Genomic DNA, 15,561 nt, shown 5'->3' with positions numbered 1-15,561 from the left:
TCCTAAACTCCCCATATCCTCTAGTCCAGTAACATACCATCTACCCAGTTTTTTAAGTCAGAAATTTGGGGGGTAATTCTTGACAACTTCCTTTCCCCATAACCAGCCAAGAAACAACTCTTGTCAATTCTGCTTTCTATATCATCTCTGGAATTTGTCTATTATGTCCCAAGCTGGATGCCACAACCATCACCCAGACCACTGTTATCTCCCAGCTCAGTTCAGTTCAGTTCAGTTCAGTCGCTCAGTCGTGTCCAACTCTTTGCGACCCCATGAATCACAACACGCCAGGCCTCCCTGTCCATCACCAACTCCCGGAGTCTACCCAAACCCATGCCCATCGAGTCGGTAATGCCATCCAGCCATCTCATCCTCTGTCATCCCCTTCTCCTCCTGCTCCCAATCCCTCCCAGCATCAGGGTCTCTTCCAATGAGTCAACTCTTCACATGAGGTGGCCAAAGTACTGGAGTTTCAGCTTCAACATCAGTACTTCCAATGAACACTCAGGACTGATCTCCTTTAGGATGGACTGGTTGGATCTCCTTGCAGTCCAATGGACTGTCAAGAGTCTTCTCCAACACCATAGTTCAAAAGCATCAATTTTTCAGCACTCAGCTTTCTTCACAGTCCAACTCTCACATCCATACATGACCACTGGAAAAATCATAGCCTTGACTAGACGGACCTTTGTTGGCAAAGTAATGTCTCTGCTTTTTAGTAGCTGTCTAGGTTGGTCATAACTTTACTTCCAAGGAGTAAGTGTCTTTTAATTTCATGGCTGCAGTGACCATCTGCAGTGATTTTGGAGCCCAAAAAAAAATAAAGTCTGACACTGTTTCCACTGTCTCCCCAATCTATTTCCCATGAGGTAATGGAACCAGATGCCATGATCTTAGTTTTCTGAATGTTGAGCTTTAAGCCAACTTTTTCACTCTCCTCTCTCACTTTCATCAAGAGGCTTTTTAGTTCCTCTTCACTCTCTGCCATAAGGGTGGTGTCATCTGCATATCTGAGGTTATTGATATTTCTCCCAGCAATTTTGATTCCAGATTGTGCTTCTTCCAGCCCAGCCTTTCTCATGATGTATTCTGCATATAAGTTAAATAAGCAGGGTGACAATATACAGCCTTGACATACACCTTTTCCTATTTGGAACCAGTCTGTTGTTCCATGTCCAGTTCTAACTGTTGCTTCCTGACCTACATACAGGTTTCTCAAGAGGCAGGTCAGGTGGTCTGGTATTCCCATCTCTTTCAGAATTTTCCACAGTTTATTGTGATCCACACAGTCGAAGGCTTTGGTGTAGTCAATAAAGCAGAAATAGATGTTTTTCTGGAACTCTCTTGCTTTTTCAATGATCCAGGGGATATTGGCAATTTGATCTCTGGTTCCTCTGCCTTTTCTAAAACCAGCTTGAACATCTGGAAGCTCACGGTTCACATATTGCTGAAGCCTGGCTTGGAGAATTTTGAGCATTACTTTACTAGCATGTGAGATGAGTGCAATTGTGCGCTAGTTTGAGCATTCTTTGGCATTGCCTTTCTTAGGGATTGGAATGAAAACTGACCTTTTCTAGTCCTTTGGTCACTGCTGAGTTTTCCAAATTTGCTGGCATACTTAGTGCAGCACGTTCACAGCATCATCTTTCAGGATTTGAAATAGCTCAACTGGAATTCCATCACATCCACTAGCTTTGTTCACAGTAATGATTTCTAAGGCCCACTTGACTTCACATTCCACGATGTCTGGCTCTAGGTGAGTGATCACACCATTGTGATTATCTGGGTCGTGAAGATCTTTTTTTGTACAGTTCTGTTTATTCTTGCCACCTCTTCTGGATCATTATAATAGCTTTCTCCAGTGCTTCCTATGTCCCCTTTGGTACCTTCTAGTCCAAAATACAGAGCAGCCAGAGTTTCTTTTTAAAATGTAAGTCCTTACAGAGGGTCTACAAACACATGAAAAGATGCTCAACATCACTAATTATTGTTGTTGTTCAGTTGCTAAGTAGTGTCTGACTCTTTGCAACCCCAGGCTCCTCTGTCCATGGGATTCTCCAGGCAAGAATACTGGAGTGGGTTGCCGTTTCCTACTCCAGGAAATCTTCCCAACCCAGGGATTGAACCCACATCTCTTCTGTCTCCTGCATTGGCAGGTGGGTTCTTTACCACTAACACCACCTGGGAAGCCCCAAGTATGGGAAGCCCCAATAATGGGGCAGAATTTAAGAGTGGTCAAAGCTTCTAATGGCAACATGAGGAAACTTAAATGGAAATACAGGCAACAAATTGTAAAACTTTCCTAGTGAACAATTTTTAAAAGTTCTAAAACTAACCATTAACACTAGCCTCCCTTCTTTAAAGAACTCAATGAGAGGTCTATCTAAGCCCACCTCAGTCAGACACATGTGGGCATGTGAACACTTCTTGAAAAGTCTATTTGTACAGAAGGGAAATTCATTTTTGTTTCTAGGACTGGCTGGGAGCCTAGAAGAACTGCTTTCATACCCATTCACCTCTGGATTTTTTTTTAAATAAACTTGCAATATCTTTTTACTTGAAAAGTAAATTGCTTCTACCTTGAAAGCAAGTGAGTTAAAGAAGATGAAGTTAAAAGATTCCCTCAGTACTGCAAATTCCAGAAAACAATAATCCAGACATGGTATTATTTAGCAATCCATGATAATGTAACCCTACCTTCAGAAGAATATCTGAGAATAAAACGAATGTATCTTGTAACACCTAGCCATGCACAGACATATGAGTAACAAAATAAGGGGACAGAAAGAAGGAAAGGGAAGTTAGAGGATGGTTTTATCCAAACAGCAGATTTATAGTTTTGGGGGAGAAGGAACATCTGCTCCTAACCTACCTTAATGTAGGAAGCAACAACAAAAATAATCTTTTAGAAAACAGACCCACATCTGAAGCTGTAAGCTCCTATTCACAGGAACTGTGCTTGGCGGAACACCAAGGCCTGGACTAGGGCAAAACAAGTGAGAAACCTGCCTGCCAAACATTTAAGGAGGTGCTCACTCTCAGGGTGGATCAAGGGCAGGGTTAGGTCCGAGAACAAGGGCCTCCTTAAAAGTTGAGCCCTGGCACCTCACTCACCTACTGGGGCCTGGGTTCTGCCAAATGCTACACAACAACATGCATGTGATACTTTTTCAAAGTAATGCTGCATCCTTTATTTTATTTAAGCCTTATAACAACTTTAGAAGGTAGATATAAAATTACCCTCATTTTAAAGATGAGAAAACTGAGGCTCGAGGATAAGTGATTTACCCAATTATTCCATCAGCAAGCAGGCTATCAAGACTTGAATATGGCAGTGGCATTCTTCCACTCAGTAACCCCCTCTTATGCCACTCAGGACAACTTATCTCTGATTTCCAAGAGGATACCTTCCAGCAGGTACCAAAGAAATTTTTAACATATGGTCTCATGAACACAAACTGAAAATAACTTGGAAGTTACAATAAACTTACTCTCCATCTAACTATCCACCCAATCTCTATAACCAGCACCAAAAATTATACATTTTTACTAAAAACAATCTTTAATCCATATTTTGTAAGAAAATACACTTTCCTATTTTGTACAGCTTTTGAAAAAGACTTAGTTATAACCCCCAAAGAGTCCACCCCATACTATTCCAAACTCATGTATTCCCCCTCAATGTCAGGGTCAAAGTAAAAATCAATTATAATGCCATGTGTGCGTGCATGCTTAGTTGCTCTGTCGTGTCCAACTCTTTGCCACTTTATGGACTGTAGCCTGCCAGGCTCCTCTGTCCATGGGACTGTCCAGGCAAGAATACTGGAGCGGGTTGCCATTCCCTTCTTCAGGGGATCTTCCCAACCCAGGGATCGAACCCAGGTCTCTTGCATTGCAGGTGAATTCTTCACAGTCTGAGCCACCAGGGAAGCCCTATAATACCATATTTTACTAAATAAAGTATTTCTTTGAAAAAATATATTCTAAATAAAACACTGACACATGACTCTGTTTTCTAATCCAATATTGTCACAAAAGGAAATTAAGGATCCTGGTTACATGCTAGCAATTTTATTAAAATTATCTTAATTATTATATTTTTATTAAAATATTAACCTAAAATTCTTTTTTAACCTAAAAACCATTTCATAATATATCCCATAAAATGATAAAATATTTTTAAAATTCCCAGAAAGTGGAGTTGTTCTGTATAAAGCAGTTCTCGAGTTCATAAAGGTGGGACTGGTGGGAGGTTTGACTGAGAGTTTGCATTTTCCAGATGAATAAACAGACTCAGCCAGGAGAAGTGTCCTGTCAAGGTCACTCAGTTAGTCGCAGGGCCAGGATCCACATCTCCTGATCCCCAGTCCAGCACTCTTTCCCTGAACCTTGCTGTCTCCTGATAACACATCAGTCAATTTCCCCTTCATGCTAAAAACAAATCAGAAATACTGCACCACTCAAATTCCTATTTTTTTTAACACGTGGAATAACTTTCATCTACAGTTCAAGGCTTTCCCTCCTCCCCCTCCAGATTAAAGGGACACAGCAGTTTTAACCAAATTTTGGCACAATATTTAAGTTCCCTATGCTATTTCTGTGCAATGAGAAAAAAAAACTTCCTATCAAAAAATAAGATTACAAAGAGGAATTATAAATTTTATCACACAGAGGTTGCTTTTTCTTTTCTTCCTGTGTCTGATACTTACTCCTGTGTTGTTGTCTTTTTTCTTATAAGCCTGAAACTCATCAAATATAGTTCATGCTCAGTTTTCCACCTGGGCGCTTCCTTGACTGGCATTTGTTTATACATACTGGGGATGGGAGAAAGAACCAATGCTCTGGGCAGAGAGAAGATAAAAGCAATTGTCACTCAGTGTTTGTAATAAAGAAGATGGAGTAGTTTCTGATAGTAGGAGAGAACTAGAAAAAGAATAAGTGTGCATACGGAGACCTATACACATGCACGTGTGTGCCCCAAATGGACATTTATATGTATTATCAGAGTCAACCTTCTCAAGGGCCCTAGGAGGAGGATATTATTTTTACCCCCAGTTTTCACGTTAGGAAACAGACTAGCCCAAATGACAGACCTAAGATCACACAGCTAATATGTGAATCTGACCTCAGGCTGTCTGACTCTAAAAACTCATAGAAAGGAAAAGTTTTCTCTCTTCAATTTCCAAAGACTTACTTTCTATCTCTCTCCAACAAAAATAAAAAGGGGAAGAAATGGTCAGTTGTGTATCTAGAACAAAAAATCCCATAACGATTGAAGTCTTCTATGAGTTCTATCTTCTTAAAAAGTCTCCAAGAGACAGATGACAACATTCTTTAGGGAACTGATTCAAAAGCAAAAAAAGATACTGAGAAAAAGAAAGAAAAAAATGGGCATGAATAAAAGAATGTCATTAAATGAACAAAACTGACTTACTAGTAGGAATGATAGCTAGAGAATAAACTGTGACCAAATGCTGATGACCTCACTGCTGAGTCCTACAAAGCCTTTAGACAGTTGCCTGGACCAACATTTCACTATTATTTTCAGTGGTATGTGAGAGAAAGGTGAAAGAGCCAAGTCCGTGAAAGAGAAGAACTAGCAATAACATGTTTCTTTAGACTTAAGTTTTAAAAAATATTTTGAAGTCTTTATTGAATTTGTCACAATATTGCTTCTGCTCCATGTTTTGTTTTTATGGCTGCAAGGCATGTGGGATCCTAGCTCCTTGACCAGAGATTGAACCCATACCCAAACACCATTGCAAGGTGAACTCTTAACCAGTAAACCACCAGGGAAGTCCCTAGCAGCATTTTAAAAGATAAGAATGAGACTGTTTATAAACTGGTGGTTCTTTGTGTTCCTAACTCAAGTAATGAAGGTTTGTTTTTTGTTTTTTTGTTTGACTGAGGTAAAATTCACAGAACGAAAATTAATCATTAACTTTTTGAAAAGTGTACAATTCAGTTGCACTTAGCACATTCACTGGGGTGAGAAACCATCACCTCTAACTAAATCCAAGACATTTTCATCATCCAAAAGGCAACCCTGTACCCACAATAATACAGATAGAAAAACTGGCAAAAGAGAAGGGAGTAAAGCAAAAATTCTAGTGGTATGGCACAAAGTAAGAATTTAAAAGAAAAAATGTATATTTAAAAATCTTATTTAAGGAATATTTTGCTGAAACATTATCAAGTATAATGTACTGTTCTAAGTGCTGGATACTTTTATAACAAATTTTCCTGGCAAAGCAAACTTTATTGTGGCCCTGAGGTCAGCTGCTGAAACCAGACAGTTGGGGGTAAAGGGCTCTTGAATTGCATCTCTCACAACACTTCCACCACCTTCAGACACAGATGGAGGGGGACTGGTGTAAGGGGCACCTTGAGTTTGCAACACATTCTGAGAAAGGCCAACTCGCAGACCCTCAGCCACTGCAGCCAAGCCACTCATGGCTCCTCGTTTCTTGGATTCCAGCTTCTTAGGTCTAAATGTAGCTTTTGCTTTTCTCACAGGGCTCTCGTCTTTAAAACTGGGTCTCACTGTTTCTCTTCTTTCTCCACCTTTCTTTCCTTAGCAATTTGTCTGTTTCTGCAGCACTAGTCTCTTGACTTGTTTGACAGGAGTCTCCTCCTCTAGGGATACCTCTGAAAGTAAGTCACTCGGTCATGTCCAACTCTTTGCCATTCCATGGACTACACAGTCCATGGACTTCTCCAGGCCAGAATACTGGAGTAGGTAGCCTTTCCCTTCTCCAGGGGATCTTCCCAACCCAGATCTCCAGCATTGCAGGCGAATTCTTTTACCAGCTGAGCCACAAGGGAAGCCCAAGTATACTGGAGTGGGTAGCCTATCCCTTCTCCAGTGGACCTACCCAGCCCAGGAATCAAACCGGGGTCTAGGGATACCTCTATATCATCATTTTTCTTCTTCTCCCTTCCAGCTCCTCCTCTTCCCAGGTCTTCAGTGTGAAGGACAGGTCTGAAGCGTCATAACATTCTTGGCATGAAGAACACAGGTCCAAAGCCAACTTGAAACTGAAAAGTGACTGAGGAGAATGCTCTAACCCCATCAAGGTGACCTGGGTAGGATGGAGGTGATGTGATGGGTTCTGTCTTCTTGTTCTCCTGGTTTGCTGGAGACAGGGTCTCCACAAGGTTCATCTTTTCTTGGGCTTTTTCTCCAAGCAAATCATACTAAGCAACAGCTTACAGTCCTGCTTCCCCTCCTTCTGGGGTTCAAAGGTCCAAGTCTGCTTCTGCTGGCTTAGCTCAGAGCCCCGGGGCATGACTGTTACTGCCTTTGCAGCTGTGCTGCTAATGCTGCAGCCCTAGGATGAAGAAGGTAGCAAAAATACCTTCTAGGGTTTGTCTTCAAAAGAGTTTGCAATCCAATGAAGAATTCAGATGTGTAATCAAATGGAACAAGGTAAGGAAGAGGACCTAGAGAGAGAAGGGTTAAGATATCAAAAGGAGGTCGTAGAAAGACTATTTCCTATATTTAGATAAAGAAAAGTTCTGGGCATGAATCAATGATGATCTCCTAGGACTACAAAGAGCAGGAAAGTGCCAAGTAAACTGCTAAAATAGGTGAGGATGTTACATTGGCACATGAACACAATCTCCACTCTCCAGGAAAAAATGAGGAAAGAAGGGAGGCTTCATGTGATCACAGGTCTTTCTGATGTTATGGTGTGTAGATCCTCTCACAAGGAAGTGCCAGCTAAATCCAAGAGACTTCAGGGAAAGATATGAAAAGGAGGTGTTATTATGCAGTTCTAGCCATAATGGCATCATTTGGCAAAAAAAAAAAAAGAATGTGAGTATTTAAGACACATAAAGAATAAGCAATATCAACAGGTATATATGCCAAGAACAACAAAAATCAATGGGACATAAAGAGGAATATGATAGCGATGTAGCTCAGATGGTAAATAATCTACCTGCAGTGCATGTCTGACTCTTTGAGACCCTATGGACTATAGCCCACCAGGCTCCTCTGTCCACGGGATTCTCCAGGCAAGAATACTGGAGTGGGTTGCCATGCTCTCCTCCAAGAGAGATCTTCCTGACTCAGGGATCGAACCCACATCTCTTATGTCTCCTGCATTGGCAGGTGGGTTATTTACCACTAGAGCCATCTGGGAAGCCCCATATATAAATATATAACCACTTTATATATGTATTTATGCATATCAATCATGAGCCCCTGGCAAGTCATCTAACTGTATGTTCTCATTTAGGTGCATACTTTCCATTGAACGGCTATTCTCTGCCCCCCATCCCCCACCAAAAGGAAAACAAGGCCTCAACTTTTCTCAATGCCTCACATGTAGCAATGCCTCAAGTGAATTCTTCACCTCACCAGATTAAAATTTGTCTGCAGAGTTAATGTTGATCTTTTTCATAGAGTTGCGTCAGCTTTAATAAACATTTGGACATCACAGTACATAAACCCAAGTGAACCTAAACCACTTTTTAAAGCTGACTACAGCACAATGCTTGAAAGAAGGGAACTAGATATTAATAACATGCTAAATCTGTGGTTTAAGCTGTCATAAGTTTCTCATTTCTCTTTTTATTTTGATTTTCCTCATTGAAACCAGAAATAGGCTGAGAAATTATAGGATAGATAGATAAATAATAGATAAATGGAGAAATTTCCCATGGTATCTCTGATAAATTTTATTCATCAAACCAACATTTGTGGAGGAACTATTATGTGCCAGGTACTTTGAGTAATACAAATATGGGGCAGACTTTGTTTATGACTTCATAAAGCCAATTATCTATGAGGAAAACAGACATGAACATAAATATCTGTAATATAAAGTAGAAAGTGATAACTGCTATGAGAGAGATACAGATAAGTTGCCACAGGAGTTCAGAGAGAAAAAGAGGCTACCTACATTTAGAAGAGATCAAGTAAAGCTGGTAGCAGAATCCTGGCCTTAAAGAATATGTAGAATGTGAACAAGTAAAAACAGGAAGCAAGAATCAATGGGACAAAGGCAGAGAGCCAGAACATTTCTGGGCATGTAAAGAAAGAGCAGGGAGCGTGGAAGGCTGTGGTAAAAGGAGTAACAGGCCACAGGATGGGAAGCTGCACTGGGCTAGAGAATATAGGACTTTGTGTGCCGTGAGGAGTTTGTATTTAAGTAAACAGAAAACTTAATAGCTTTTAATAGTTTTCAAGCAGAAAAGTAACATGAGAAGAGCTGTACTTGGGATTAAGCTGATAATTCAAGTATAAAATCATGTGTAAAAAGGGTTAGAGGGAAGAAGCCAGGTGAGAGTCAGAAGGAGAGGCATGGAGGAAATAAAGATTATAAAAACAGAATCAAATAAATGTTTCATATTCCTGTGTTAATTTGTATTCCAGGAAACTAATTTCTATTGAGTTAATATAGAAACAAGCATTTGATTCATTGGTAACAATACAAGTCACTTGTACCCAAAGGTACATAGAAAGTTCCCTTAGATCTCTCTCTAAAAAAAATAAATATGAAATATCAATAGCCTCTGAGTGTCCTTTCAAGGTGAATCTTTCTCCTTCAAATACTGAATCTGTTATTAGGATTCTTCAGGGAGAGCTCTAAAAATCCCCAGAGGTTAAGGAATGCAGTATACTAGTCACAGAATTCTGGACTAATCACAGAACTCGGGCCAATTTGCTCCACCTCCAACTTTACCAAGAGTGAAACAGAGCCCCAAAGCAGGAACTGACTTGTCCAGGGAAACATGGCTGGTTAGAACTCCAGTCTCCTGAACCCTGTCCCTCCCTCTTACTCACATTCCACTGTGAATACTCTGGGTTGGCTAGAACTGAGGTATCAAAATAAAATAACTCTCTTAATTTGCTTGGGCTTAGAACATGGATTTCAAACAAATGGCAATCAAGGAAGGAAAAAAAAAACCCACAAAACTCTCTGTACCAGAAAGCTGGAAATCTGCACGGTAGATTTTTTACGTAAATAAACAGCAAGGCATTACTATCTGGTTGGAATATTGACATACCACACACCTCGCTCATTAGGTATCATAAAACACTGAGTTAAGTGTAGTATAACAACTACTTGACTCTTTCTGGAAAATACTGGTTACTTAGGCAAATTCCTTACATCTTACAGAGACTTGTGGTCTCCAAACTTTAAATATTTTTCATGGAAGATAATAAATATGTTTTTAATAGAATTAATTTGGGGATTTCAGGAAATAACTGAAAATCTGCAGCCTATAGGAATTGTACACGTGAAGAAAAAGGGCATCAATCTCTCAAAATTCTGGCAGGAAAGGAGTGGCTGTTTCCAAAGTTCTTTTTCCTTTGCAATAAGCTGCTTCTTAGTGCCAAAAAACAGCTCATCAGCAATGTTGTTTCATTTTATAGGGATGTTTTGAGAGAGAAAAAAAAATTAGTAATGTGTCCTGTGATTTTTCAAACCTTATGTCCCAAAGCCTATAATAATCTTGCTGCTTTTCTTTTTAAAAAAGAAAACCAAATGTTTGAGATTTCATCTTTAAGTCTACTATGTTCACTGCAAGCACATACTTTAACCTTATTACAAGAAGCAACACGTAGTTTCTTTAAATGCTGCCCAGTCAAAAAAGAAAATTAAAAAAACCATAGATTCCATTAAGGACTGGGTGAGGTTCTATGTGTAACATAAGTTACACATAGTAAGAGCCACAGCTATAAAATAGCATTTCCTTACCTCTGCTAGAGGGTTCAACCTCTATTACCCCTAAGTCAGGGTGCCCAGGGATGTCTCATGTGTGCTCATGTGTGCTAGCTCCCTAGGCTGCCAGAAGGTGTTCCCAGTTCTCCTTGCCTGATAAAAGCAACTGCTGCCAACCTTCCAAGCTTTGCCATCACTGCCCACCGAAGGCACCGCCAACATGTGCAAGGAGGTCTGAAAGCCTAAAGTCCAGCCTCAAGGCATTGGAAGTGTTGACGATCCTGGCACCACTATTCATATGACTGACAGGTACACTCTCTGTGTCCTAAGATTAGCCAAATAAAACAAAACTAACAGACAAATAAAAAATCAGCTCCATTAGTTCTTACTAGACTTTATATTACAGCCATGCTGGGGCCACAGGGCTCAGCGACAGGCTGTTCATAACTATTTGTTGAAAAAATGAGTGAGTCCACCAGGCTGGGCTGCAAACAATCCGATGTCCTCAACTCCATCTGCTGCCCTTGATGCAACCCCTGTAACTTGATTCTTTCTTTTATTGGCTTCACTCTTTTGGGGAGGCAATTCTATAAATAGAATTTCAGAGGGCCCACCTCCACCAGACCCCAGGAATGCCCAGATATGCCTGAATCCTGGGGGGAGAAAACTTACTTTCAAGCATTCTTTCTTTGTCTTAGAAAAGGGAATTACAGAAATGACATACAAAATTTATGTTTTTTATATGATTCTCATCAGATGTTATGAATTGGTAGCCTGCAGCCAAATCTGGTCAGATGATTTTTTTTTTAAGCCTACATGATTTTTTAATTATTTGAATTCGAATACTCTAAATCAATTGTTCTCATACATACACATGTGTCAGAATTAATCTTGTTAAGAGTGCTGGGCTCCACCCCCAGTTTCTGATTCAGTATATCTGGGTTAGGGTCTGATAATGTGAATTTCTACCTAGTCTCTGATGCATTTCTGGTCTGGGGACATACTCTGAGAGCCACTTTTGGGGGGTTCTCTGGTTTTCCCAGACTCCATCACTAGAGTATTTCATCTGGCCTACTTCACTTATTCAAGTTACCCATTTGGCTTTTGAGTTTGAAAGCTTGAAACCCTGTACAAGGCCCTGTATCCTTGTCTGTTGAAGTAAGATGCTAACTCAAGAGCTAATGATTGGGAAATGGAAGATGTAGAAACAAAGAATAGCTGTTGGGCTAGGAAACTGGTAACAATTTAGATATATATTTCTGCCATCTAGCAGAATCAGCAAACTCCCAGTTCCTTGAAAGACAGAGATAAAGGCTTGACACACATTCCTAGATTTTTTTATAGGAAGCAGCCCCCTCTAGCTGAAAATTGCTGACCACAAGAATATAGCCCTAGACTGGCTGAAACCGGAAAATTGATGATGCTTGAAACTTCACCTTGATGCCAATCAATCTAAGAACTGTCCACAAGCTGATCATGCCCTGCTTCTTGAATACTATAAAAATCCTGACTATGTCCTCCAGGGTAGGTCACATGGTTTTGAGAGCATTAGCCCATCATGGCCCTCTTTGCCTGGCAAGGCAATAAAAACTATTCTTTGCTACTTCACCCAAAACTCTGTCTCTATGTTTCTATTTGGCACTGGTGAACACAGGCCCAGTTTTTGCAACAAGCTGAGTCTCAGTATTTCAAGTGAAAATTCATGGAGATGACTGTATTACTCAATTTGTTTCACTTATAACATTTGGCTTATAATATTACAATATTATAACATTACAATAAAATGTTCAGTAAATGGTGTTTCTATTACACCGGTCCTTATTTTTCATTATGGCTACTACTGACACATGATTATTCTTGCGATTACCATCACCTTTTCGTCCATGTATATAAATTTGCTTGATATTAGCTAAATTCAGAAATGGAAAATGAAAAAGGCCAGACTGCTTATGACAAATGAGAAAGCAATTCAATTTTTGTCTATTTATGTTCAGTACTATCTCTTTTAAAAAATACATGATGATGTTTCAAGCATATGTACATTTGAATTTCTAACCTGTACTTTGGTCAAAGACCAAATACTTCCTAAATGAAAAATACTGATGATATTCATAGGTATAGACATATACTTAAACCTGTCATAAAGAATGAATATTTTTACATTTTTGTTGTTGAACTTTTTACTGAAATACAATAAATAAACAGAATAGCACATACACCTTAAGTCTAACAGGTCATTGAATTTTCACAAATTGAACATACATGTCCAACCAGCACCCAGAGCAAGAAATAGAATGTCACCAGCCCCCAGAAATCTCCCTTATGTCCCTCTCACAATTTTAACCCCAAGGGTAACCACTATCCTGACTTTTAACATCACAGATTTGTTTTGCCTGTTCTCTCAATTTATACAAATGGACTCACATTATATACTACATTGTGTCTGGCTTCTTTTGATCAACATTATGTTTATGAGATTCACTCACATTGGTATCTCTAGTTTGTTCATTCTCTCCAATACAGTATTCCACTGTGTGACCATCAGTCAGTTCAGTTCAGTCACTCAGTCGTGTCCGACTCTTTGCGACCCCGTGAATCGCAGCACGCCAGGCCTCCCTGTGCATCACCAACTCCTGGAGTCTACTCAAACCCATGTCCATCGAGTTGGCGATGCCATCCAACCATCTCATCCTCTGTCGTCCCCTTCTCCTCCTGCCCCCAATCCATCCCAGCATCAGGGTCTTTTACCACTGCTTATTCATTCTACTGTTGCTGAGCACTTGGATCATTTACATTTTGAAGCCATTAGAAAAAGTGCTGCTATACACAAGCTTATATGTCAGTTGCTGTACATACATAGGCATTTCTGTTAAGTTTATACCTAGGAGTAGAATGGCTGGGTCATAGGGTATGTGTATGGTCAGCTTTAGGGGATATTGCTGGTTTTCCAAAGTGGTTGTACCAATTCACACTCCCTCTAGAAGTGTACAAAAGTTCCGATTTCTCTACATTCTCACCAGCACTTTGGATTTCACTGACACTTAAAAAAAAGGTTTGCTTGGACTTAAGACACTGGTGTCTCCATTTGACTTTCACACATCTCAAGTTTACTGTACAATTTCTATCACTTTCAAGAAATTGAGACATGAATCTGTCTTTAATAAATGAATGGGTTTCACAACCAATTTGTAAATCGATACCTTAAATTAGTGAATTTTCTACCTAAGTGAAATTTTCTCCTGCCATGTATTATCTACTATTTGTTTTTAAGTCACAAAGAATATCTGTATGGGAAGATATGATTACTCTCTGCGCTTGCAGCTATAATCTAAAGGTGTAACCAACAGTACTTTGTATTTGTTGACTGGGTGCTGTTGTTTGTAGTAACTCTCCTGCGAGTGATGCTCTTTTAGAACCACAATTTTAGTAATGCAGTAAGAAGTTCAAGACCTCACTCTACAACCTCAGTGATTTCTGGATAATGTCTGCCCACAGGGAAGAATGTTGGTAGTTTCTGGCCAAAGGTTGACTCTAATGATCCGTAACAAAGTTTCTAATATCATGCAGCTCCTCTCATTCTGCTGTAAGTCTCCCTCAAAAACACTGCAATAAAGCACAAATGAAGACATTTTTTGTGTCACTATCAAGGACCAGTCTCAGGTTCCTGGGACCTTCTCTTTTTTCCAAGGCTGGTTTTCTCCCCAAAATCTCTGGTAGCCAAGTGCTGTAATACAGTAAATATTTTATTAATTGTTCAATTGAGCAGGAATTAGACTTAGCAAAATCAAGATATTATGTATTTCCTGTACTTAATGTTAATTTCTTTCCTTTGACTTTGAGTGATTTCTGACTTTGATACTTTGCATCTTAAATTTTGTTGGTTCACCTGGTAATTACAATATTTACACCTTTCTTCTCTTAATATTTTACAGCTTAACAATGTAACCTCTCATTCCATATTTGTCATTTTTAACCAGCAGCTGGATAAGCAGAAAAATCATTGTTTTGGATGATTTTATTTTTTAAAAGCATAAAAACTTCAATTAAAAAAAGATATATACTCATTTTTTAAAAATTCAAGCAATTTAGAAATGTGTAACAAGTAAAGAAAAAGTTTACTTCCTCTTATCACTCAGAAATTACCTTTGGTGAATATTATTCTAGATATCTCTCTATGCCTATCTACAGATAAAAGGTTAGACAAACAGAAAGATAAAAAGATGTTATTACAGTTGGATCACACAAAAGTTATTGATTATTAAAAAATCACCAGTTAAATTTAACAAAAGAAATGCAAACTGAATGATATGAAATAGCTGAACTTCATATAAATTTTTCATCACATTTCAGGCATAGTTTAGAGATTGGGCTAGTCTCACTCCTGATCGCTAACTCTTGGCTAAGCCTAGAGGAATTTCTTGACTGCATATCCAGCAATATTAGTCTCCTCAATCTCTGATAGTTCATCTTATCATAATGTGTGTTTTTGTCAGTAGCTTGTTACTTTGTGTAAAAAGATAAAATGGAAAGAAAGAAATGAAGAAGGGAAGGAAGAAAAGAAGGAAGGAAGGTCAGTTTCTATTTCAACACCTGTATTTCGGTTTGTCATTTTAATGGTCCCCTTAATTAAAGGACGGTGTAAATTGCAGATGATGCTCGCTGAGCATTATAGGGTGGACTAGTTTTTTGTTGTTGTTGTTGTTAAATCGGTCTGACCTTCCTACTTCATTCTGGAATAGGTCCAAAGGACCATTATGGTGTGGTCACATCAGAGATTACGGTAACCTGCCTGATCTATTTCCTCTTACTGTGGAAGGAGTTTGCATTAAACGTCTAGTCTTGTTCAATCTGTTTTATGCAGCCTGTTATTGCTATGAGGCTTCTT

The 15,561-nt window shown here is 39.3% G+C and overlaps 1 long non-coding RNA gene across 2 annotated transcripts in view; it reads right to left on the bottom strand.

The window, feature by feature from the left end:
* Positions 1–15,561, bottom strand: part of LOC122703413 — a 115,603-nt gene that overhangs the window by 71,729 nt on the left and 28,313 nt on the right. Inside the window, exon 1 of one of the 2 annotated variants that reach the window (XR_006343485.1) lies at positions 2,873–2,941. The exons of the other annotated variant lie outside the window; for it this stretch is intronic. This is a non-coding gene — a long non-coding RNA (uncharacterized LOC122703413). Of the gene's footprint in view, positions 1–2,872; positions 2,942–15,561 lie in introns of those variants that run through there. 2 annotated transcript variants of the gene reach the window in all.

The sequence above is a fragment of the Cervus elaphus genome, chromosome 11 (genome assembly GCF_910594005.1).
Source record: "Cervus elaphus chromosome 11, mCerEla1.1, whole genome shotgun sequence".
NCBI lineage: Eukaryota > Metazoa > Chordata > Mammalia > Artiodactyla > Cervidae > Cervus > Cervus elaphus.
This window is presented reverse-complemented; position numbering and strand designations above follow the sequence as displayed.